Consider the following 26308-nt stretch of genomic DNA (forward strand, 5'->3'; position numbering starts at 1 on the left):
GCAGTTCCTTGAGACTCCCCGCTCCCCAGGTATTCTACAGGGTGGGGGGATCTTAGGGAACAGCATTGGCTCCACTATGAGGACTCTGATAGGAGGGAGAGGAATGCCTGCAACTGAGTGCAGGTGCCTTCTGTGAGTAAAGCTCTGTTTGTGCTTGTGCCCAATTTGGGGGGGTTCCTCTTTCCTGCTGCAGCTCTCCATTCTGCAGTACAGCCTTCTTCTTCTTCTTCTTCTTCTTCTTCTTCACCAGTCCACAAATAAATCCACAAAAACCTTTATTCACGCAAGATCAGAACATGAGACTTGCCCAGCCTGTAAATTCTAAAATTGAATTGCTTTCAATTTCAATCAGAGCCTACCTGTTTCAAAGGTCACCCCTATGCATTACGATTTTGATGTTTTGAGAAATTATCCTCCCTCCTTGTCTCATTTTCTGATGTATGTGTTGCCTCTTGACATTTGCCCCAGTATCGGCTGGCCCCCAGTCCTCTCTCTCTCTCTCTCATTCTCTCTCCTCCCCCTGCCTCCTATTTCTATCAGTCTTGTACATACAGTTCATCATTCCTGATTCCTGTTGAGCTTTTCAAAAGCATCCAGCTGGCCACTAGACTCTGGACCTAAACAAAACTCTGGACCCTTAATCTGATCCAGTAGGCTCCTTTAACTTTGGTTTAGTTGTGTTCATCATTTTGAAATTTAATGAACTACACAAACTCCCATTTTCAATTTCCATTTCCTTACCATGACAGATAATCTCATAGCTTTTCTTCTCTTCTTGGACGACATCCAGACTGATGCTGCACTAGTGCAACAAACAGATGCACCCACTTAAGTAGGTCATGTACATAGCCCAGCGAATGCTCAAAGTTGTGCAATCTCTTGCCACTTGTGCAAGCATTGTGCTTACACAAGAAGATTTGCAGCATTCTCTGCAGCATGTATGCAACAAGGAAGAGGTTTCACAGCAGGTGGCATGCCACACTTTGCACAAGTGCATCCTGTTGGTAAAACATTTGGTAAAACATTTGTCAAGAACATAAGCTCCCTGCTTAACAGAACTGACTAGAGTAACATCCTTGTGCTAGTGCAACATGTTTGCACTAATGCAGCATTAGTCTGGGCTGATGCCCTTGGAAACAGTCATGATCATACCAGAAGCATATCATATGTAAAAGAAGAGATTACGTTTTACTGATGACAGTGGCAGTCTGATAGAGTGCAAATGAAAGTTGGAATATAATATGTGAGATTGTGAAACCTATTTTAGTTTAAAGGCAGAGTTTAATTACATGTTTCCCAATGCATTCTTACAAGAATATTCCACATAGGGATGAGAAACATTTATCACATTTGAGGGAATGAACCTGGCATGTCATATGTAATACTGTGATAACCCACAATTCACACCATTACTGAATCACACCACCATAAGTGATTGCTGAAAGGCACAAACTCAATTGAAGGTGGCCAGTAAATAACTGGAAATGTATGTGCTGTTTTCGACAATGATCATTTAAAGAAAATGAACCTTCTGCCTGTTTGGAGTCAGAATCAAAGAATGGCAAGATTTGGCTGTGGACGGAAGCATTAAGCATATGATTTCCCTTGAGACTGAGAAGAGGTTAGTTTCGTACACCTATGAAATATTTACCAGCAAATCCCGTTGAAATTGGAAACAGTTTCATTACAGGAAAAGCAGTGCAATAAGTTCAAAGAAATGCCCTGAGAAATAGAGCGGAGCAGTCGGAAGCTGGTTTATTTTTGGATGGATGTCTAAATATATCTGCAAATTGTGAAGGCCTATAATTTGATTTGCATATGCAAATATGCAGTATAACTATAGCAAAGACTTGTTTCCCTTTTGAAAACCGAGGATTGGACTGTTCATAGTGACTCAGTTTTGGATTGTTAGGATAACAATTGGCCTGTCTCTGAAGAACATTTGGGTTCTTAGCTTTTGTCAGCAAGGGCATTTGTCAGAATCTATCATCAGATCCTGGGCAGGTTTTGATTCACATGTGCCGTGCATCAGAATCCTCTCATGCATATTTTTGGAATCCTGTGGAAAGTTTTCACCAGCATCTAGCAGAGGCAGAAGGGAAGGGAAATGTTTCATGATCACTTGAGTTTATGTCATGTTGTCAGCTTTCTTTGCTTTTAGAGAAGAAGCCATCTGAATGGACCAAGGCTGGACTTTTGGGGGGGGCGGGGTAGTAAATCCAACCAGCAGCACAGCTCTAAGTTAAGTAATCAAATGATATGAGATCAAATGATATATATACATCTGTGAAACAGCCCTTATAGGGAATGGGCAACAGGATCAAATGGCATGCAACATTCCCTCTCTAAGGGAATGCAATTTCTTCCTACAAACATTTAAGGAATTAATTGCTACGACTTCTGGCCATTGTACCCTCCCCTTCTCCCTTTGTACCTTTCCCCATTGCTATTGAGTCAGGGAACACAAAAATCCTCTCAATGAATCCTGTGCAATGTAGCTAAATTCAGAAGAAAGCTATCATCTAGATGAATGTTTGTCCATTGCTTACTTAACCTAATTACTGTCATTTGTAAAGTAATGAAGCATGGAAAGGCTATGAATGTCACTCCATAGTTAAGCCCCTCTGTGTATTCATAAATAAGATCTACTACTTGTACTTGAGTACTGTATTTAGGTAATTTTTTTATTCCCCAAACAACTTAGTGCTTGTGTTCAGCCTGTGATAAACTGTGATATATTTAGGTTTTTTCTTTCTTCTGTGACTGCTTTTGATGCTGAAACAGCACAAGAGGTATTGCAGGTTTCACTTTTTGCTATCCCAGGAGTGGTGCATCAGATGCACCAACAGAACATTTGTCCTGGGAAACAGGAATGTAGGATTTATTGAACAGTCTGTAGCTAGGCATTGTTCTACTGGATATAACTGCTCCCCTGAGCAGCCATTTTTTGTGGTTCTGAAAACAAGGGCTAAATTACAGTGGGTATAGGAAAGAATCACCCCCTTTGATAGACCTTAAATTCTGGTTCCCTTACATCCTGAAATGAAAACACAAAGAAAATTCCCTTCACCAGCTGTATTTATCCAATGCAACCTATAACATCCAACTGAAAAAATCACAATTACAGTCCAGAAAAAGCGTCAGAAATAAAAAACAAGAATTACTGAGATTGAAAAAGGATCACTCCCCCAATGTCAACATTTTGTTGAACCACCTTTTGCTTTAATAACAGCCTTGAGTCTGTTGGGATACTTCTCTATCAACCTTGCACATCTAGACGGAGCAATATTTGCCCACTCCTCCATACAGAACTGTTCAAATTCGGTCACATTGGATGGTAGGTGTTGGTGGACTGCTATCCTCCCTGGATCCGGTTGGCCCTCCAAACTGGATGGAAAAGCAAGGAGGAAACTGGTAAGAGAGGTTACCAAGAGGCCAATGGCCACTCTGAAGGAGTTAAAGGACTTCATGGCAAAGAGTGGTTGTTCTGTGCATGTGACAACAATTTCACGAGCGCTCCACAGATGTGGCTTGTTCAGGAGGGTCGCAAGGAGAAAGCCACTTCTCAAGAAAGGCCACATTAAAGCTCGTTTGAGCTTTGCCAGAAGGCACCTTGAAGATTCTGATGCCAAATGGAAAAAGGTCTTATGGTCAGATGAGACCAAGATTGAACTATTTGGCCTCAACACCAAACAGTACACCTGGCGTAAATCCAACGCAGCTCACCATCCACAACACACCATACCTACAGTGAAGCATGGAGGTGGCAGCATCCTGTTGTGGGGGTGTTTCTCTGCCTCAGGGACTGGGGCTCTCGTTAGGGTAGAAGGAAAAATGGATGGGGCAAAATACCGTCAGATTCTGGAAGAAAACCTGCTACCCTCTGCCAGACAGTTGAGGATGGGCAGAAGATTCACCTTTCAACATGACAACGATCCGAAGCACACAGCAAAATTGACCACACAGTGGCTGAAGGAGAAAAAAGTGAACGTCCTCATGTGGCCCAGTCAGAGCCCAGACCTAAATCCCATAGAAAATCTGTGAAGAGATTTGAAGATAGCAGTCCACCAACACCTACCATCCAATGTGACCGAACTTGAACAGTTCTGTATGGAGGAATGGGCAAATATTGCTCCGTCTAGATGCGCAAGGTTGATAGATAAGTATCCCAACAGACTCAAGGCTGTTATTAAAGCAAAAGGTGGTTCAACAAAATATTGACATTGGAGGGGGTGTGTGATCCTTTTTCAATCTCAGTAATTCTTGTTTTTTATTTCTGATGCTTTTTCTGGACTGTAATTGTGATGTTTTTCAGTTGGGTGTTATAGGTTGCATTGGATAAATACAGCTGGTGAAGGGAATTTTCTTTGTGTTTTCATTTCAGGATGTAAGGGAACCAGAATTTAAGGTCTATCAAAGGGGGTGATTCTTTCCTATACCCACTGTATATTTCCCGAATCACTTCACCTGGCTACCATGATGGGCTGGGGGAAATGATGTATACAAAACTTGAAAAACTGAAAAATATACCTCCAACAGCAAAAAAGCAAAGAAGGATCATAATTATTAAGAAGTTTGGGATCCGTTCTAAGATTCTGGATGTCAGTTCATAATGTGAATTGATAGAAAGTGATCTTATTTATTGTTAAATTGAAATACCGCCTTTCTTTAAAACAATCCCCAGGCAGTTTACAGCAAAATTTAAAAACAAGATTGTAAAAAAGACACCATTACAATATTAAGCTAAAAATATAAAACAAATCTGATCAAAAATTTAAAGCAAAAGCATAAAACCAATACAGAGTACAAAGAGCAGCAGCAGAGACAATCAAATAAAAGCCTGGGCAAAAAGCCACGATTTAACATGTTTTCTAAAAGCTGTGATGGAGAACGAGGAGCAAATAGCCACCGGGAGAGCATTCCAGAATCTGGGGGCACCAACAGAGAAGGCCCTGTCCCGCGTGCATGACAACCGAGCCTCCTTCATTGTCAGCACCTGGAGCAGAGCCCCTTCAGATGACCTTGTCAAGCAGGCAGCAATCCTTAGGAGCAGGCGGACCCTCAGGTATCCCAGGCCCAAACCGTTAAGGGCTTTAAAGGTCAAAACCAGCACCTTGAATTGGACCCGGAAACAAACTTTTAGCCAGTGCAGCTCTTTCAAAATGGATGTGATGTGCTCCCACCAGGCAGCTCCAGATAAAACCTTTGCTGCCGCATTTTGCACTAGCTGCAGTTTCCGGATATTCTTCAAGGGCAGCCCCACACAGAGTGTGTTACAGTAGTCCAGCCGTGATGTGACTAAGGCATGGGTAACTGTGGCCAGATCTGCCTTCTCGAGAAAGGGACACAGCTGGCGCACTAGCCGAAGCCGTGCAAAGGCACCCCTGGCCACTGCCTCCACCTGAGCTTCCAAAAGCAGAGCCGGGTCCAGTAATACCCCAAAGCTGCGTACTTGCTCTTTCAAAGGGAGTGTAACCCCATCCATAACTGGTAAAATATCCTCATCCTGATTGGCTCTCCTGCTGACCAACATTACCTCTGTCTTGTCCAGATTCAATTTCAGTTTATTAGCCCACATCCAACTCACATCACGGCCTCCAGCCCCCGATTCAGGACATCCACCACATCTGATGGATTGACATGTGGAGCAGAGCCTCCCCAGAAGATGTTAACAGGTGGGCAGAATCATATGTGAGCAGGACATCCTTAGATAATTCAGACTCAAATTGGTTGTTGCTTTAAAGTGCTAATCCAGCATGAACTGGACGCAAAAACGAATCTGTGACCCACCATGCCAAATGCAACCCACCAGCCAGGTAAGGTTCAACAAGATCCAGTTAACTACCTAATTTTGCTTCCTGCCTGGGACTATAAAAAGAGGGTCAAAAAACAATATATGGCAAGTAGGGTATATTTTATCTCATGGGTCTCAGGTTGTGGAAGCATGCCACGGGAAAGGCAGAACAAAAAACAAACAAAAAATGCCTCAAGTCTATTTGCCTTGCAAGATTTGTTTCTTACCCCAAATATGGTGCTAGGTTGACTCAGACCACCATAATAAAAACCCACTAAACCTCTTTCTGGCCCTCTAGTACAAATCTGTCTCACCCAATATCCTGTTTCCTGAACAAGCAACCTCTGGTGCCCCAGGAGAAAGAAAAATCCATATAAAATAACATTTTCACTTAAAATAATGAGTGGCAGGGTGACTCCTTATGAAGGTACTCAATACATGTAATATGCCAGGAAATATAGTGTTTTTGTGCTATTCTCCAAGAAATCAATCACCTTTATGATTCATCTATCCAGTAGTAGATGGTACATTCACAACTGCAGACAGCAGCTTTTTTTGACTCGGCACATTATATGATTTTAGTGCATTTATCTTACTAAGTCAAAAATAAATCCATTCAAAAAGCATTTTCATCACCTTCATCGGAACAAAGAAGGGACTGTAACAATCACATAAGTTATTAAAGTTCTGTGATTGTCACAGTCTCTTCTTTGTTGTGCTTCCTGCTGATGGTATGAATGAGGTGCATGGGCTCTATCCCAGAATGATATGGTATACTTTTATCCCTTCACAATAATCTCCAGCTCCTCATCATTTGCCCAGATGAACCTGCAGCTCCCTAAACCATACAAAACTAGCCCCTGATCTAGTCCATTAAGCCAGTGAGGATTTATTTTCTTACATCATTAGTCAGGAGTGGAAGGCATCAGAAAGACTCTGAAGCTATTCACACACTCAATGAAAACCTAAGGAAGCCCAGCCCAGTTTTCAGTACGTGTGTTGCTCCCGGTGGCAAGCCCACTTAGGGAGCCTGCTTCTTAGCCGCGGTTTGGTTGTTTGAGGTGTTCTGAGGGTAGATCCTCTGGTAGGGATGTGCATTTCGTTTCTGATACAAAACGTTTTGTGAGCAAAACAGGCCATTTCAGCTGTTTTGTAGAGCCAAAACAAAACACCCAATGCTCAAAACAGAAAATTTTGTAGACAAAACAAAACGTCCTTGTTTCGGATACAAAATGTTTTGTTATTTCGGCTGTTTTGGAACTCCATTTTGCAATCGCAGAAAGACTTTCTCCTTTAGTCTCCATTTTTGGTTTTGACATCTGTTTGAATTTCCAGCCCTTCCAGCCCGCAGATTGGCCAGCAAAAGCATGGGCTGATCTGCTGGCAATTGCCTCCTTATTCCTTTTAAGCAAATTTAAGGGTAAATTTTACCCTCATTGGCCAGTGGGGCAGTGTGCATTTCATTGTTGTTGTTTCACACTGTTGTGTGTAGATCGACTGTATCTCGGGCGGTGGTTGGGGATGTGGATGTGCATGATCTTTGGAAATCTGCCTGATTTTTCCCCAAGCTCTGCTGTTGTTGATGTGTGATGTTGATGTTATTTGGGGCAGATTAGGGGCAGAAAGGGGGCTTTAGGGGCAGAAGAGTGGTTCAGGTTGTAGTGCCCCAATGGGTGCCTGCTGCCACCCAGATTCCAAAGGAATTGGGGAAAGGGCTGATTTTTAAAGAATTTCTGAAGTTGAGATGTCTTTGGGGCAGATTCAGGGCAGAAAGGGGGCCTGAGGGGCGCAACAGTGGGTTGGATGGCAGTGCCCCAAGGGGTGCCTGCCACAACCCAGATTCCAAAGGAATAGGGCAAAGGGCTGATTTCTTAGGAATTGTTGGAAGTTTACGCTTCTTTAAGGTGTCCCCCCCAAGGAATAATGGAGGTTTCAGCAGACCCATAACTCCACCTGGGGGGCACTGGGGTGGCCGGGAGTGAGTGGTGGTGTAGTGCACACAGGGTGCCAACCACCCCCATGGGTTGCTAACCCATGGGGTGCTGGGTTCTCTTGTTTCTGAGGTGTTCTGAGTGTAGATTCTCTGGTAGCATATGAGATTTTCAATGACAAACCATGAATCCACTCTCACATGCTACCAGAGAATCTGAATCTACACTCAAAACATCTCAGAAACAACAGATAGCAGTACCCCATGGGTTAGCAACCCATGGGGGTGGTTGGCACCTTATGTGGTCTACACCACCACTTGCTCTGGGCCACCCTGGTGCCCCCCCCCAGTGCAGTTATGGGGCAGGAATTATGGCGGTCCAGCATTCCCTATGGGGAAGAACTTTACAGACACGCAAACTCCATTACATCTTTTCAAATCAGCCTTCTGCCCAATTCCTTTGAAATAATTCTGGCAGCTTCCTTGCCCCCACTGGGCACTACCACCCACCCTACTCTGCTCTGGGCCGCCCCTTTCTCCCCAACATGAAGCTGTACTTTTGCTAAAACCTCAATTCTTCCCTAAGGGAAAAATCCTATACTTCAAAATTTCACCAAAATCCAGCCCTTTGCCCAATTCCTCTGAAATTTGGGTGGTAGTTTCCACCCATTGGGCACTACCACCCCCACCCACTAGTTTTTCCCTGGGGCCATTTTTAAAATCCAAAACGTTTTGGATTCAGATTTTGCAATTTCGAACAAAGAACAAACTTGGGGTGTTTTGGATTGGCTGGTTTCGAACAAAGAACAAAACGGGGGTATTTCAGATTTGGGCCAAAAACAAAACAGGAAAAAAATGCACAACCCTATCCTCTGGTAGCAAATGAGAGTGGATTTGATGGCAAACATTGAATTGACTCTCATTTGCTACCAGAGAATCTACCCTCAGAACACCTCGGGGGGGGGGGACCCAGTGCCCCATGGGCTTGTGGGTTTGGAGGTGGTTGACACCCTATGTGCACTACATCACACCCTGCTCCAGGTCACCCTGGTGCCCCCCAAGTGGAGTTATGGGGCTGCTGAAATCCCCATTATTTCCTATGGGGAAAAGCTTAAAGATGCTCAAAATCCAGAAATTCTTTAAAAATCACCCTGTTCACCAATTTATTTGAAATCTGGATGGTAGCAGGCACCCATTGGAGCATTACCATCTGACCCACTCTTCTGTCCCCGAAAATCCCTTTCTGCCCCAAGACATGCCAACTTCAAAAATTCTTTAAAAACCACCCCTTTGCCCAATTCCTTTGAAATTTGGGTGGTAGCTTCCTTGCACCCATTGGGCACTACCACCCACCACAACCTGCTGTGGGTCACCCCGGTGCCCCCCACATGGAGCTACAAGGTTGCTGAAATCCCCATTATTCCCTATGGGAAAAAGCTTAAAGACATGAAAACTTCAAAAATTCTTTAAAAATCACCCCTTTGCCCAATTTCTTTGAAATTTTGGGGTAGCTTCCACCCATTGGGCACTACCACCCAAACTACTTTGGCCACAAAATGGATGTCCAAATCTCCAAATTTTTCAGATCTGAATTGGGGGTTATTTGTTTTGTACTCGAATATTAGCAATTGAGGACGGGGTGATTTGTTTTGTCTACAAATCACCCGAATCGGTCAGATTTGGGTACAAATAATTTTATGCCCAGATCTTTTCACACATCTCTACTATCAAGTCATATGTAACCGTCCTTACCATGAGCTCAAGCTCATTTTGTTTGTTCCCCATACCTTGTGCTTTACTGTATAGACATTGCAAGCCACGCATATTATTATACTCCAATTCCTCTGTTGCTATTTTATTCTGGGGGTGGGGGTGGGGTTTGCTTAGAAGCCCCACAACTCTATCAAGTTCTCCTATAACAGCAAGCTCTTTTTCTTTATTACTTACTTTTGTATTTGCCTTGGGACTTTTGCTTCAGTGCCCCCTTAGGGCTAAGTCAAGTCCTCTAGCATGAAGCTATGATTACTGACAGATTAAGCACATTTGTATACTACTGGAGAAATTCTAACAATTGATTTCTGTTCAGCCATGTCTTCCCATAGATGTTCTACAGGAACCACTATGTTTTTAGAATGTGAAGGCCTCCAAGAATATATATATTTAAAATATTATTCTATTTATGAATCCAGAGCAGACATGCAGATTAGGGCTGGAGACTTGCAGTCAGCTTTGCAGCTGGGCTATACTTCCAGACATACAGGACATTTCTGCACACTCTTTGAGAAACTAGAACACAGATAAATGTCTTTCCTTGGACTTTAAATCAATGTAATACATTTTTAAGGATACGAACCCTCCAGGCAGGCTTATTTGTTGTGTGTACTAAGCAGGAAGCTCAGAAGGGACAGCCAGATCTACACTACAGGCCACTTGGACTGCAGTCAAATGCGTTCCCACTGAGCTATGCCCTCAGCACATAAAAAGGTCATGCAAATGACCATGATTGCTGGAGGGCAGAAAGAGCTGGTGGGGAGGAAGGCTCCTCCCTTCCTTCCCACACACGATCAGCCTCCCCAGTCCGCTCTGCCACTCACCTTAGCAGATGAGCAGTGCCATGGTGAGTGGCAGAGCAGGGAGCCAGAGGATGAAGTCAGCCAGCATCCCTCAGTGCACCACCATGCCAGAAGCATGATGCATTGAGGGATCCTCCCTCAGCCGGGCACTCTTGCCACCTGGTTTTGTGTATGCTTAGATTGCGATCAGCCCAAGCATACACATGGTCCTGGCACCAGGGTTAAAAGTCAGATTGGTTGGGGGAGCAGTGCCATGATCAGGATCAATCCTGGTGCTGCACACGAGCAGCCCAACACAGGCTGGGCTGCCCTAGCCTGGGTTAGGCTGCTTGTGCTAATAGGCGTATAGGGTTTTTGAATATGGTTGTCAAATTTGGTCCAAATACCTTCTATTCAGTAAAATCTTCCCATCCACCTTAAAACAATGATTTATATATCTAGGAATAGTGCCCTTCATCCAGCAGTATGCGAGAACTGTTGAAGATGCAACTTCTGATGGCAACAACCCTTAGCACCAGCAACCCTATTGACCACTAGGGGCATTAGGGGTAGACACAGCCAGTTAGGGCATTCCCTCTCTGGCCATACTTTCTCTACTTTGATTTCTCCTTTGTTAGACTAATTGTCTCACCTGAGAGAGACTTCCTTCTTCTCCCTTCTCATCTCCTCTTCCTGTATGTAGCTAACAGTAAGGCATGTAGGCTTTATCTATCTCCCTGATGGATTTCCTAAATAAACTACTTTATTTAGAACTTTAACTCCATGACTCCAGACAATATTAATTAGCAGTGCTCTCTTTACCAATGCACTTCTGCTGCATCTTGGAAAGAGAAAGAAATCTCCACTCCAAGCTCTCCAATAAGAGCAAGGTGCATTGAGCTCAGAGAATAGACCCAGATCTCAGTGGGAGACAACTTGATCTGTACTGCAGTCAAATGTTCCAATACTGACAAGGTCCATGCACACAGATAGAGTTTGGGACACTCTTTCAGAAACTGGACCAAATGCCTTCTGCTCTGCAAAATATCCCCATACACTCTGAGTAAATGCTCCATATTTGTACAATGTAAAGCTGTCAAGATGAGACTCTCTCAAGTAAGAGGTCAAACTTGCCAGGAACCATTTATCACAATCACCACCCCTTGACTTGAGACAAACACCCTCTGTCAGTACCATAACAGTACCGAGGTATAGTTTGGACGGATTATAGGCATGGGCTCTTTTCCTCTTTTCTATTTAACTTGTATTGTCTAACAAAATCTAATATAAGCATTATAATACAGTGGTTTGGTATAACAGGCTCTTCATAGAAGAGAAGAACAAGTTCATATTGAAAAGGCTTGCATAAAAAGAATAACTTACCATTACAAAAAGGCTTGCATTAAAAGAAATGCATAGGTTAAAACAGATATTGGGGCAATAACAAGAGGAGAGATTGGTTGGCTTATTGGGATGATTTTGCTGAAAGTGTTTGTTCCTGTTTCTGGAAAAATGTTCCACATGTTGGGCTTTTGGGGAGAAGGGAAGAGGGTGATTGTCCTAGGCCCAATCATCATTGGAGGGGCATCCAAAGTTCAGATCGAGTTACCGTAAACAGCAGCAGTTTCGTTTTCAGAAAGAGGAGCTAACATAACCACACAGGAGTTTTTTAAAAGTCATTAAGATGCTATACTCTTCCCTATTTAACTACTTGTAATCAGGACACTTGATGTCAAATAGTGTGAATAAAGAGATGCATATTCATAAGGTATGCTAATCAAGTTATTTGTTCTAAAGGGTTGCACATTAGTACTACACAGTGACAAGCCCTGGTGATTGTTATATAATGTTTTAAAATTAAAAATGAAAGGAGCTTAATTGTTATTACATTTTGCATTTTCAAAAGCTGATTCAGGAGTTTTTTTAAAAAAAAGAAATGAAGACTTAGCAACTATAAATGTGGGCACAGAAGTTGGAAAGTCCCCCCCTCCGAAATTAAAGAGAACTAGCTGACCCAGGCGCAGAGCCTCTGCATCCCTAGTTCTCCCTTCCTCCCCCTCCATTTCAGGGCTCAGCCAGTTCTCCTCCCATCCCTTCAGCCACTCTCCCTCACCACCCTTTCTGCTGGCAACTCTCATCCTCCTCGCAAGGAGTCTGGCAGTCCCATTTTCACTGTCTGCTTGGCCACTCGGCCAGCACTCACAGTGGCAGTGCCTCTGCCACCGCCTCCTCAACCTCCCTCCCCACGCCAGCTCTCATCCTCCTCGTGAGGAGACCAGCTGCCCCAATTTTTGTTGGCTGCTCGGCCACTCACAGTGGAATTTGAACCAACCCAGCCCGATCTGGTTCTGGTCGAACCGGGTCCAGTCCAGTTCGAACACTGGACCAGCTGGAACCAGGTTGTGGACCAGTTCAGAGTTCTGCTTGTAAAGGGGAATAGGGTATGGACTTACTGGTAACCCTTACCCTGAGCAAGCAGAAGTGGCATAGATGGTGACAGGTGGGGGGGGGGTAGCAGCTCCCTCAACTCCTGCTGGCCTCTTCCCAGGCAAGCCCGGCTGGCTGGAGCCCAGTGCGGGCCTTATGGTCTGGTTTGCTCCTCCACACATGCATGATGTGCCTCTGTGCATGCATGGAGGCATGAACTGGGCCACAGAAGGCCAGAATTAGGTCTCTGCACATGTGGAGTGAACCACCACGCATGCTGCATAAGGCTTGAACCTGGCCACAGCTAGCCAGGGCTGTCTTGGCCGCCGCCACCCCCATTGCTGTCCCTGCCACCGTCACTGCCGCTTGCTCGGGGTAAGATCCCTTGACTCCCCTTTCTCTTTCTTTTAACTTAGGTAAGCCCCCTGCCCCTTTGCTCATAAAGGGGAATCCTTGCTGGATTCCCTTTTACAAGCAGAACCCTGAACTGGTTCTAACTGATCTGGCTTGGACTGGGGCTGGTCTCGCTCAAACTCGGACTGGCAATCCCTTTGGAGGGCTGGTCCAGTTCAAACGCGGGCCACTCGGACCACCCTGGTTTGAGTTGAACCAGGTTCAAACCAGAACCGACTTGCACATCCCTATCTCATTGCAAGAAGCAGTATCTGCCACCAGTAATGGTGTCAGGTATTTAAGGGTGCCTCAGCAATGACATCTCTCAGAGGCAGTCAGGCTGTGCAAAAAAGACAATTACATTCTGTGCTAATTTTTTTAGCAAGAAAAATTTAATTCTGCAACCAGCAATGATCTGATTCTTATTTTAATTTAATTTATTCATTCGCTGCCTCCCTTTGTGATATGAAGCCCCCCACAGCATAATTCCAGATGAGTGGGGGTGGGCTAAATGACAAGGGGAATGTATGCCATGCATTCTCATAGGCATTTCACATCTTCTTGGGTCTCTGCTCTGGCTGGAATGAAGATTTGTCCTCAAGTCTACATATGGAGCTCCCATTGAATCAGTCCGTTGGTCCATGATCTAGTTCTGCATTGCCTATACAGAGCAATAGCATCTATCCAGGGTTTCTGGAAGGACTTTCCCATAGATTGAATCTGGGACTTCCTAAATGCAAAATATGTAGTCTAGCACTGAGCTACAGTGCTTACCTAACCTATAGCCTAGCACAGAGACTTCAGGCTTATCCCAAGCCGCAGATATCAGAAGCAGTAACACACATCTCTTCCTTTTCCATTAGTATGGATGAAATAACCATCTATACACTAACTAAAGGATGCAGATAGGTGAAATAATCTAAGACTGTTTGCCATCAGGGGCAGATAATTATGCAATACCTCACACTGAAATACCTACCCACTCCATCAGGGGAGTAGCTATAATTGAGCAGATAGAACCCGGGGCCCCCAGCTCCAACCCTACCTATTTTATTCATTATCTCCCTCACTCTGAGGGGGTGAAGCCACCGGGGAGAGGGGTGAACAAGGACCCCCCTCTCCCCTAGCTACTCCCCTGCTTATTAACAGTTAAGAATTACAGTCCACTCATTAGCCTATACCAGGGCTGTTCAACTTCGGCCCTCCTGCAGATGTTGGCCTGCAACTCCCATAATCCCTGGCTATTGGCCACTGTGGCTGGGGATTGTGAGGGTTGTAGTCAAAAAACAGCTGGGGGTGGGGTGGGGGCTAAGTTGAGCAGGCCTGGAGTATACTGAAAGACAGGACATGTTTACCACTCTGGATCCACCCCAGTCAGGAATATTAAAAAGGCAGTTAGAGTAAGTGACAGAAATAACAAATTCCTTTAATATGTGCTCTGATAATAGACACTTGAGGATAAACTCTCACAGATAACATAGCAGCTTTTCTTTATGTAGAATGAACTATGGGGAGTCATTTTCAGCTTGTTACTAAAATTGAAAAGCTTATTAAATCAGCAAAAAGGAACTACAAATCTACACATATTTATTCAAATTTTATCCTCTCCTTCCTCCAACAAGCTCAGGATGGTGTACAAGGATTTTCTGCCACCTTTTTTCCTGACAGTTACTTTGTGATGTAGATTAGGATTGGAGAAGGTGACTTGTAAAAATCCAGCTAGCAAGCCAGTATGTGCAAGAATTCATCTTCTCCTTTTCCTCCTTCCACCTCCTCCTTCTTCAGTATGCCATTTGTTTTTTGTTGTGTAAGACTCCATTTGTAGTGTCAGTAATTTGTTAAATTCAAATTTGTTTCACCATAATTTCTCCTCTTTTCTTTTCCTAATTAATTTTCATTATGAAGGAGGACAAGGGCTTTACCTAGCAGCAGGAAGAGAAGCAGACCTTTTTTCTTTAAACTGTTTTCAAACTGTAAAAAGACTGTCAGAGCTCCCCGCAAGCACCAAGACTGCTATCATCCCCGCCACCCAGCCAGGGCATTTACTAGGGATGTGCATGGAACCACTTTGGAGGCCCTTTATGGGCCTCCAAACCAATTCAAAGAACTAGAGGTTTCACCAGTTCGAAGGCAGCGGGGAATCTCCCTTTAAGAGTGGGGGAGGGTGCACTCACCCCTCCCGCCACTTTCCCCCCGCCGGCGTCCGTGTTTCTTAATGCCCATCGGGGTGGCAGCATACCTCCCTGCCGCCCCGTTGCCCTCATCTTCCGGATATGACCTGCAGGCGCATCGGCAACTTCCAGTCATATCCGAAAGATGAGGGCAACAGGGCGGCAGGGAGGTATGCTGCCACCCTGATGGGCATTAAGAAACACGGACGCTGGTGGGAGGAAAGTGGCAGGAGGGGTAAGTGCACCTTACCCCGCTCTTAAAGGGAGACACCTGCTGCCTTCGAGCTTCTTTGCTGTGGTTCCGTGCACATTTCTAGCATTTACAGGCAAGGCAACCACCAGGAGGAGCTCTGTTGCTCCTTCTGCATTTTTAAAACAATTTAAAGAAAAGAACAATGTTCTCTGCCCTGCCCTACTATAGGAGGACCCTGCCACATGCAGAATGAGGAAGTAGTACCAGGGCAGCAAGAGGAGCAGATTAATAGCACTTCCAGGCTAGCGGTATGCATGGAATCATAGTTTGCAGTTTGGTTCTAATTTGAACCAAATTTGAACTGAAATACTGGTCTGTGAACTGGTTCATTCGAACTGACCAGTGGTTCAGTTCATTCCATCAAACTGGGTCAAACCAGTTCAACCTGGCTTGACAGGCTATGCTTGTAAAGGAGTATGCAGGGAAGATTCCCCTTTACAAATGAAGGCTTCTGCAGAATCTTGCCTTTAAAAGACTTCTAAGGGAGGCCGGGTGGGGCAGCGAGAGGACACTTTACCAGCACCAGCGGTTCCTCTAAACCCTAGTGGTCTCCCCAGCAGCACGGCCTGTACTCTGGCCATGCAGTTTTGTCATTTTTGCAACCTCCACACATGCGCAGAAGCCAGAACCACACCACCACTGTGCAGATCATGCTTGCCGCCACCACCAGCTCTAGTAATCCTCACTGAATTCAACTTTAAAAGCATAGCTCCTCACACCATTGAGCTGGGTCAAACTGGTTCATAACAGACTGGGCCCAGATTGGTTCAGACTCAGACCGTCCACCTTTTTTTGAGGCCAGTTCGGTTTGAGTTTGAATTGGTTGAACCGTACCAGTTTGCATCAAACTTGGTTCAATCTGAACCCTGTTTAGATTGAGGAGGTTCTGCACACCCTACTCCAGACTGATTCCACCAGTGCATCACTCTCAGGGACATATTTTCAGGTGGCACAGAGGGCTTCCTGGGGAAGAGGAGGTTGTTGGGGGAAATGCCCTTTCTCTGGCACAACATACAGTCAGTCTAGAAATACTGTTAGTTTGCTCCTCTTGCTGCACTGGTGCTTCCTTGCTCTGCATGTCAGCCAATCACTTTGTCAGGCTCTCAGCATAGCCATCTGCCTTCTGCTGCCAAGGGAGGTTGAGGTGGCCTCAGAGTTTTTAGCTGGGGTAACTTTAAGGCTTACAGGCAGGGCTTACCTATTCACCAGCCCCACCCTAGTGTTGTTACCACCAAGGCTCAGTCAGAGTCCCAGGGCTTCTTCCACATCAAGCCCTCATATGGCTCCTGACAGCTGGGGCACATATCACAAGATCTCGCCATGAAATCTCACGGGAGCTGCTCCCAATCCTGCAAGTTATGTTGATGGCGAAGCAACATCTCCCTGCTGGGGCCAGCATGAACACCTCCAGATGGGCATATTGATCCCCCAACCCAATGGGCATATTGATCCCCCAACCCAAGAAGGTCCTCCCTGCATGACTTGGGCAGGAGAAGAGAAGCCACAACATGAAGCTAGCCACATTTATCCATGGCAATCAGCTGCATATCAGGGATTCCCCTACACTTTTTCATATTTCTTTGAAAGTGAACACCTGAAAAAATAAGGCTGAATTTGGTTAAAAGTAAAGGCAAATGCTGGAAAGAGTATGGACAAATTAGCATTTTATAGCTGAGCTGTACTAAAGTACAATAATGCCATACTCAAGCACTTCATAAATGATAATAGGGATATACCCATAACACGCAATTCCCATGGGAGGTGGGTCCAAGCCTCCCATGCACTATTGCACATTGATGAAGTCCGAATTGCATATGAATATTGGTTCCTATTGCGCACCCATTTATATGCAGGTGCATTACAGACATGATCCATCTGAAGATTTAATTTCTAGAGAGTCTATCGAGGGAGCTGCATCCTGAAAAATAACTACTCTGTTATCTCACATGGGGCGGTGGGGGGGATTGCATCCCCAAGAGGCAAAAACACTGACAAAATAGGGACAGAAAATCCAGGGAACGGGAACAGCCCTGGAAGTTTTTCACACAGGGCTTTAAAAGCCCTTTAACTCACATCTCCTCTGGAATGGAGGGGTGCATTCACATATTGACTGACTGACTGACTGACTGACTGACTGATTTGATTTGATTTGATTTGATTTTTATATCGCCCTTCCAAAATGGCTCAGGGCGGTTTACAATTAAAACAAACCACTGAAACAGTAAAGAGCTAAAACAAAAATTAAAAAACAATATAACAACAATTAAAAATTTAAAAACATTTTAAAACAACAATTAAACAGTCGCAGTAATTAAAAACCCTGAAACCGGATTAAACTATTAAAACCAATTTTAAAACCCTGGAAAGCCAGGCCAAACAGATATGTTTTAAGGGTTCTCCTGAAGGCTAATAAAGAATTCAAATTACGGATTTCCACAGGGAGCGCATTCCACAGCCCCGGAGCAGGTATAGAGAAGGCCCACCTCTAAGTCGCCACCAGACGAGCCGGTGGTAACTGGAGACAAACCTCCTCAGATGACCTTAATGTGCGGTGGGGATCATGCAGAAGAAGGCGATCTCAGGCGCTCTTCAGCCTATCAGCCAGATTTACCCCCAATTCCCTGCGAATTATCCGGGAGCAGTTCACACACAATTCAGGGTTTTCACTGTGTGTTAAGAGTGTAAACTGATTTATATCCATGGCAAAAAAAATCCATTATTTGTGTTGGTTTGAGGGGACAACTTCGAGTTCACAGTAAAGTCTCCCCATAAACCCATGGTAAAGCCTTCTGTGTGTAAAAGTCCCCGGTAAATAGGAACTGTTGGTGCCTCTGCATTTTAGGAAATAAATCATATTCTGTTTTTAAAATTTCCCTGAGATTTAGTTGCTGTTTTATGATATTACATTAAAGACTGTGGCTATTGTCCCATTGGAATCTATCATTAATAATCTGCTGGCAGTAAATAAATGTTTATTTGTTTGTTTGTTTGTTTGTTTGTTTACATTTTATATCTCACTCTTCCTCCAAGTAGCCCAGAGCGGTGTACTACATACTTAGGTTTCTCCTCACAACAACCCTGTGAAGTAGGTTAGGCTGAGAGAGAAGTGACTGGCCCAGAGTCACCCAGCAAGAATCATGGCTGAATGGGGATTTGAACTCGGATCTCCCCAGTCCTAGTCCAGCATTCAAAATCTGCTATTCGATTTGAGGTTGAATTGAATTAAAGATGCCTTGAATTGATTAATCAAAAGCAGCTGGATTGGCTGGCTGCCTCAACAAAACAGCTGCAATCGATTCGGGTGATTTGGGGGTGATTCTCCTAAACCCCAAAGTTGGCCCTCTATTTTGATGGTGATTTGATCTGAGGCAGGGGCGTAACTACCATTAGGCAAGGGGAGGCGGCTGCCTGGGGGCCCCCACGCCTCGAGGGGGCCCCCAAAGGCAAGTCAAATGTGAAGTGAGTGTTTGTGTATCAGCGAGGGGCCCATTTTAAAATTTTGTCTCTAGGCCCACTCCAGCCTCGTTACGCCCCTGATCTGAGGTCAAATTTGTGAATTACACCAAATTTGACCCAAATTGATTCAATGGTGAATCAAATTGCACACTCCTAAATGCTATTAAACCATCGTACAATGTCCTTAATTTTACATCCTATCAAAATAATGCTCAGGATCATCCAACGCAGATTAGAGCCCTACGTGGAAAGGGAAATGCTGGATGTACAAGCAGATTTCAGAAAAGGCCGATGAACAAGAGACATCAGTGCTGATGCAAGCTGTATAATTGAGAAAGCCAAAGAATACCAGAAAGAAGTCAATGAGCCGGGTCTCACAATCCGTGAGACCCGGTTTTGCAGGGTGAGCGGGAAGGGAGCCCTAGGCTGCCTGATCGGCCACCCACACAATTGCCAGCTCCGAGACTGAGCTGGTGAGGGCTGGGGGGAGCAGGGGCCCCCGCAAGATTCAGCATGCCCTGCATGAATGTGCAGGGCATGCTGGCGAGACCCCCAGAGCCGGGAGGCAGCTTTTCACCTCCCTTCCAGGGGTCTCCTCATGAGTAGATGTGGCGTGAAGCTTAAAACCAGGTTTGTGGAGTCTGCAAACCTGGTTTTAGGGCAGGGGTTCTTGAGTGGGCTACCCACTCTAGAACCACTGGGCTCACAGCCGAGCCCGGTGGTTCTTACCATCTGCAAAAATCGGGCTAGGCTCTCCTAGCCCAATTTTTGCAGTTCGTGAGAACAGCCCCATAATGTGCTTTATTGACTGCAGAAAAGCCTTTGACTGCGTCAACCATGTCAAGTTGTGCAAAACCATTAGGAAAATGGGTGTCCCAGAACATCTCACTGTTATCATGAGAAATCTATACACAGAATAGGAAGCAGTAGTCCAGATGGAACATTGTGAAACAGACTGGTTCCAGATCGGCAAAGGAGTAAGACAAGGCTGTATACTTTCTCCTTCTTTATTCAATGTATATGGTGAACACATACTGAGAGAAGCTGGACTGGAAGAAGATGAACATGGTTTTAAAGTTGGAGGAAGAAACATCAATAACCTGCGCTACACTGATGACACCACTCTGATAGCTGAGAATGCGGATTATCTGCAAGCTCTAGTAATGAAAGTCAAGGAGCACCATGAAAAACTAGGACTACAACCAGAGGCGTAATGGGGGAAACGGCGCCCAGGGCAAGCTCTGCCCCTGAAATAGCGCCCTCCCCCTGCCCCCCCCACATACCTGCGCCCCCCTGGGCTGGCCGGAGTGAGCGTGTCAGTGGCGGGCGGTGGCAGATCATGCAGCGGTGGCGGGCGGCAGCGGGAGTGAGCGCATTGGTGGCGGGAGGCAGTGGGAGTGAGCACGGCAGCGGGCGGCGGCGGCAGGCGGCGGCAGCCGGTGGCGGATTGCCGAATGCGGCGGTGGTGGGCGGATCGCCAAGTGCGGTGGTGGCGGGCGGTGGCGGATTGCCGAGTGCGGCAGTGGTGGGCGGCGGCAGAATGCCCAGTGCAGCAGAGCGACGCCGAGGCCTGCCGCCTGGCCCGGCGTTGCTTCCCAACTGCGAGGCGCGCCTGCTCAGTTCATTCTATGGAAAACAAATTGATTCCATTAATGTCTCCATTACTGGAAAGTGTACTCTTCCCCCTTTCTGCCCGCTTGAGTTAGTGCAAAGGGGTCCAACCACCACTGGAAAATTCAACTAGTTTCCCCCTACTCTTTCAGTGCACTGGTGACTGGTCTAAAGCAAGCGAATTTGAATACTTCTTGTTCTCCATAAAGAATCACTAAGTGCTTCTGAACATTCTGAGCAATGGAGTACACATCAAAGCCTGGTTATTTGTCCAAGTCATTTAGCAGAATTTTCTCCATCTATTTTAGTCATTCTTGCGTCACGATAAAGTAGGACTTGATTAGCTATATAATGCAAGCATACATAGGCTGTAATTTGCTGGACAATTTTGAAAACGATAGTCCAGGGTGATCAGTGTCTTCTTCCTCTGAATATTGAACAATTTTTTTTTAAGGACTTTAAAAAAGGACGTTAAGAAAACTGCTAGATCTGAAAGGGGGAAAGGCAGAAAGATAATTTCTTTCTACAGGATTGTTGACATTAGGATTGTGTGCATCCTTACCTTGTTCCATGACTACCTTAAATACATCACCCAAAACGAAGGGAAAATCTATATGACAATGTTTCCAGATGTTCCTTTGACACTTCTGAAGTAACTGGAAATACAAGAGAAATCCCCTTTTCTAAAATGTATGATGTGGTATAGGAAGAACAATGCCTGAATCAAACCTTGTGCCATGTAGGCAGTCACTCTTGCTTCTGCCATTGCCCCATCTGCTATGCGCATCATACTACTGAGGGGTCACCTCAGAATACCATGTGACTCTCAGGAATCAGAGGAATGCATACACTGGACAAATGCATTTGATCGTAAACAAAATAATAAGCCCAAAAATGCTCCAACAGTACCTACAATGAATATCAAAACATTTCCAGTGTCTGACATCTTATCACCTACCCTTATGATCTTTCTTTGAAATGGGGAGCCATAGATCATGCCTTCCATCTCTCCTTTCTTTTAGCTACTCAGTGGAGCATATTTCCAAGAAACTGTGTACAGGATTGCAGCCTGACTGAGAATGGTTGTGTAAATTAAAGAGAACTCTCCTGATCCACCTAAAGGCCATACTTGTGTGGAAGCAGGCTTCGGCGTATGTGCCCTGAACTTGCCTAAGGAACTTGCCTGAGGAATCCTGTTAAAAAGGCACTAAAAGCAATAATTGCACCACTTAGCTCTTCAGAATGAACAGGGAGGCTGAATTTAGCTCCCTCACTCCCCCCTAATTGCAGATCCGCTGATCAGCACAATTACCACTTCTCTAACAGAACTCCATTATGCAGTGCCTGGCTGCTGTACACACACATCAGAAGCACTGCCTTTTCCTATTATGACATATTAAAGCTTTTCATGAGAAGACATTTCCTATCACTTGAAATGAAAGAAGAGTCTGAGTTTTTAACAGACTATTTGTCTGTCTTGTTTCCAGGTTATGGATTCATTTGAACAGTAAATGAATGTATCTGCCAGGGCAACTATGAAAATGAAATCTCTAACAAAGGAAGGAATGTTTTTGTTTTTGTTTTTTCCTTTTCCTGGTAGTTCTGACAGAATGGAGTTTCTGACAGCACCATCATAGTTGGCTTCTATTGTGAAAATTTAAATCAACATCAACAAAAGGTTCCAAAAGATGTGCCTCCTGCTGTTTCAAAAGGCTCTTCTGGAATGCTAATGACACAAATCAATAAAAACATGCCTTAAGGAACTGACTGGTTAGCAGTTTACACAAGTGAAGTTTACACTCTTTGTCATTACCTTCCAGTTCTTTTTCTTGCAAAAAATAAGTGCATACCCTAGCAAACTGCAGACTGAGGCCTTGCCGCCTCTAGTTTTACCACAATCCTGTGACAATTTCAAGTACATGGGCAAAACTGTGCTGCTTTGAAGAGGGGCAAAGTTCCCTCTTTCTAGTTTGTACTTTACAAACATTCCACAGGTTTGACATACTATCACTAGTAGGTGGAGATAGATCTGAGGCATCAGCTTATTCTAGCCTGGGCACCACCCCGCCTCCCCCCACCCTCCGGCTACAACCAGTACCCCAGTCTCACAGACTATTCTAGGCATGCCTGGAATTCAGCATGAAAATCTGGAAGACAGTTCACAGAAAGGCAAGCAGAGTAGGAGAAGCGTATATTCTAGTTCGGGAGCTGTGCACGCTCCTCTTTTCTGCTCACATGTGAGTAAAAAAAGCAGGTCGGAGGCACCGACAGCAATTGTCTGTCACTACAAGTGGCAGCTGGGTAGGAGAGTTATCCCTCCTACTGAGCTGCTGCTTAACAGACTATGAGCCGAGTCTCACGATCAGTGAGACCCGGTTTGGGGACCCAAGCAAGGAGAGCAAGCTCCCTACAGACTATCAGGGTGGGAGCCCTGGGCGGCTGAATTGGCTGCCCACACTATTGCCGGCTCTGTGATGGAGCCGGCGGGGGCTGGAGGAAGCGGGAGCCAATCGGCCCCCAGAAGCTCCATCATGCCCTGCGCGAGCGTGCAGGGCATGCTAGTGAAACCCCTGGAGCCAAGAGGTGGCTTTTCGCCTCCCTTCCCGGGGTCTCCTTGTGAGTAGCCGTGCCGCGGAGCCGCGCTGTGGCTACTCAAGATAAAATAGGGGAGGGGTACTTAGGGGAGGGGTACTTAGGCGGGTTAACCGCCTGGGAGCCACCGGGCGCCTGTGAGCCCGGTGGCTCCCACGATCAGGCAACATCGGGCTAGGCTCCCCTAGCCCAATATTGCCTGATCGTGGGAATAGCCCCTATCACTATCATGTTGGGGCCTCCAACCTTGTTTTTTACTCACACATGAGCAGAAAAGAGGAGCATGCACAGCTCCCGAATTAGGGTAGGATCCTTCTCCTACCCTGTTTATCATAGTATGAACTGCTTTTAGATGTTTATGGGACTTTTCCCCCATAATGCTGTTCAATAGTAGTAAGTTAGCCCTATACTAACCTATTCTTTTTGACTCAGAAAACTGTTAGCCATACTGATAGTTTATTCTTTTCTTGCTTATTCTGTTTGGGGTCAGTTCTGATAATACTTCATCTGACCAGTACTCCTCACGTGATAAGGATGCGTGCACATCATGAGTGTGCAAGTCCTTCCCCACTCCCAAGGCACCAGGGTACCTGTCTTTAACTGAGGGGTGGTTCAGATGATCTGTATTGCCACACAATTAAAAAATATTGGTACCCTGGTGCACAGAGGATGTGTTTTCTTGTAGCACATACGATCCTTATCTCATCTTCTGAATTAGCCCTTAGCCTTTTGTAGACCTGCCATTTTGTCAAGTTTGTCTAAAGTGCCCACAAAAAAGCTTGCAAAATCAGATGGAATCATCTATCATATTGAATGCTTGATATATTCAAATGGTACTTCACATTAGGGATGTGCACAGAACCGGCGGGGTGTGGCACGAAGGGGGAGGCATGCCTTTAAGGACAAGGAAGGGGGCCCTTACCCCTCTTGCTGTGTTACCCCCACTGGCGCTCCATTTTAAAAGTGTCAGTCGGGGCGGCAGAGTACCTCCCTGCTGCCCTGTGTCCTCTACAGCCGGAAGTAACAAGAAGTACCCAGCATGTGTGCACATGCCAGGTGTGTGCACATCGTGCTCGCTTGCACACACTCCGTGCTCACCATGCTCACCCGCACACACATTGGGCAAGCACATGCATGCACCCAGCATGTACACATTGCTAGGTACTTCCTAGGGGTGTGCACAGAACTGCAGAGCTGCGGTCCGGCACTGTGGGGTGGGTTCCTTTAAGGGCGGGGAGGGTTTACTTACCCCCCCCCCGCCACTTGCCCCCGTCCAGCGTGCGTATTTAATGTAATAATTGGGGCAGCAGGATACTTCCCTGCTGCCCCTTGTCCCTCTGCAATGCCGCCAGCTTTGACTCACAGTTTTGAAAATAAATTACTGCTGCCCAGTGCCAATAATGAAGTTGAAGAAGAAGCCGGCCTCCACTTCGGCGCCTCTCCGCCCGGCGGCTCCCCCAGGAGCCGCCGCCGCCTCCCAGCAGCCACTGAGAGCGGCTCTGCCATGGAGGACGCGCCGCGGCGCCGCGGCAACCCTCACTTCCGGCTACCATGCGACTTTCCCCCACATACAGAGTGGCTGCATTCTGCCACTCTGTATGCGGGGGAAGTCGCATGGAAGCCGGAAGTGAGGGTTGCATCACTTCCGGCTTCCATGCGACTTCCCCCGCATACAGAGTGGCAGAATGCAGCCACTCTGTATGTGGGGGAAAGTCGCATGGTAGCCGGAAGTGAGGGTTGCCGCGGCGCGTCCTCCATGGCAGAGCCGCTCTTAGTGGCTGCTGGGAGGCGGCGGTGGCTCCTGGGGGAGCCGCCGGGCGGAGAGGCGCCGAAGTGGAGGCCGGCTTCTTCTTCAACTTCATTATTGGCACTGGGCAGCAGTAATTTATTTTCAAAACTGTGAGTCAAAGCTGGCGGCATTGCAGAGGGACAAGGGGCAGCAGGGAAGTATCCTGCTGCCCCAATTATTACATTAAATACGCGCGCTGGACGGGGGCAAGTGGCGGGGGGGTAAGTAAACCCTCCCCGCCCTTAAAGGAACCCCCCCACCCGGACCCAGACGAGCCAGATCCGAACCGGTCTGGAAAGTCCGGAGGCCTTTACAATGGCTTCCAGACCGGTTCGGACACACCCCTAGTACTTCCTGTTATTTTGGACATGGGCTGGCAAGGAGGTATGCTGCTGCTCCAACCGACACTTTTAAAATGGAGCACCAGTGGGGGAAACATGGCAGGATGGGTAATGGCACCCTCCCCTGCCCTTAATGTATGTTCCCCTGCCTTTGAAGCAGCCGAACAGCTGGTCATTCAAAATGGTTTGGAGGCCCTTAAAAGAGCATCCGAACAGGTTTGTGCACAATCCTACTTCACATTAGTAACCATTGTGTGGATTCTTGCCTGCTGACTCTTTTTTCTTTTTTCCTCCTCTTTTTGTTTTTTATCATAGGCAAGTGTAGCTCACCTGCAACTGGTTCCAATGTTTCATGGACTTGGTCTCTGATGTCGCTTCAGACTTCGATGACTTTGTAGACAGCAATTATAAATGCAAAGCTTTTAGTGTTGGCTCTGCAGGTGGTCCTGTTGATGCCCTTGTGGAGAATTGGAACAGCAAACTCCTAAGCGTCCTCTCCAACCTGCTTCAAAATTGGCCCCTTGGTATATGGAAGAACTACGGGGGCTGAAGCAGCAAGGTAGATGGCTGGAGCACAAGTGAAGGAAGACTCGACTTGAATTCGACAGATTACAGTATAGAGCACATTTGAAGATCTATGCTCTGGCAATACGGGCAGCAAAGAAAAGATTCTTTTCAGCCCATATAGTGTTCACAAGTTCACATCCAGCGGAGTTGTTCAGGGTTGTGAGAGGGCTAGTAAGTGACCCTCCTCTCATGAAAAAGAACTTGGAACCATCTATTACTTGCTGTGACATGTTTAATGATTTTTTTTCTGGATAAAATATATTTTATTTGAGCCAACTTGGATTTAGACCACACAATTACTGCAGTGTCTGAACTGGAGGTGTCCAGCGACTCCTCTTATGTGGTCAGGCTGGATCATTTCCAGTTTTTGACTCGTGAGGATGTGGACAAGCTGCTTGGAAGGGTGCAGCCTACCACCTGTCCTCTTGATCC

At 45.9% G+C, this 26308-nt stretch overlaps 1 long non-coding RNA gene across 1 annotated transcript in view; it reads right to left on the bottom strand.

The window, feature by feature from the left end:
• Positions 1–24681, bottom strand: part of LOC128340016 (uncharacterized) — a 31372-nt gene extending 6691 nt beyond the window's left edge. Inside the window, exons 1-3 of the long non-coding RNA XR_008313403.1 lie at positions 24543–24681; positions 21150–21243; positions 20260–20602 (exon numbers count right to left, since the gene is read on the bottom strand). This is a non-coding gene — a long non-coding RNA (uncharacterized LOC128340016). The remainder of the gene's footprint in view (positions 1–20259; positions 20603–21149; positions 21244–24542) is intronic.
• Between the last annotated feature and the right edge of the window lie 1627 nt (positions 24682–26308).

The sequence above is a fragment of the Hemicordylus capensis genome, chromosome 1 (genome assembly GCF_027244095.1).
Source record: "Hemicordylus capensis ecotype Gifberg chromosome 1, rHemCap1.1.pri, whole genome shotgun sequence".
Classification (NCBI taxonomy): Eukaryota; Metazoa; Chordata; class Lepidosauria; order Squamata; family Cordylidae; genus Hemicordylus; species Hemicordylus capensis.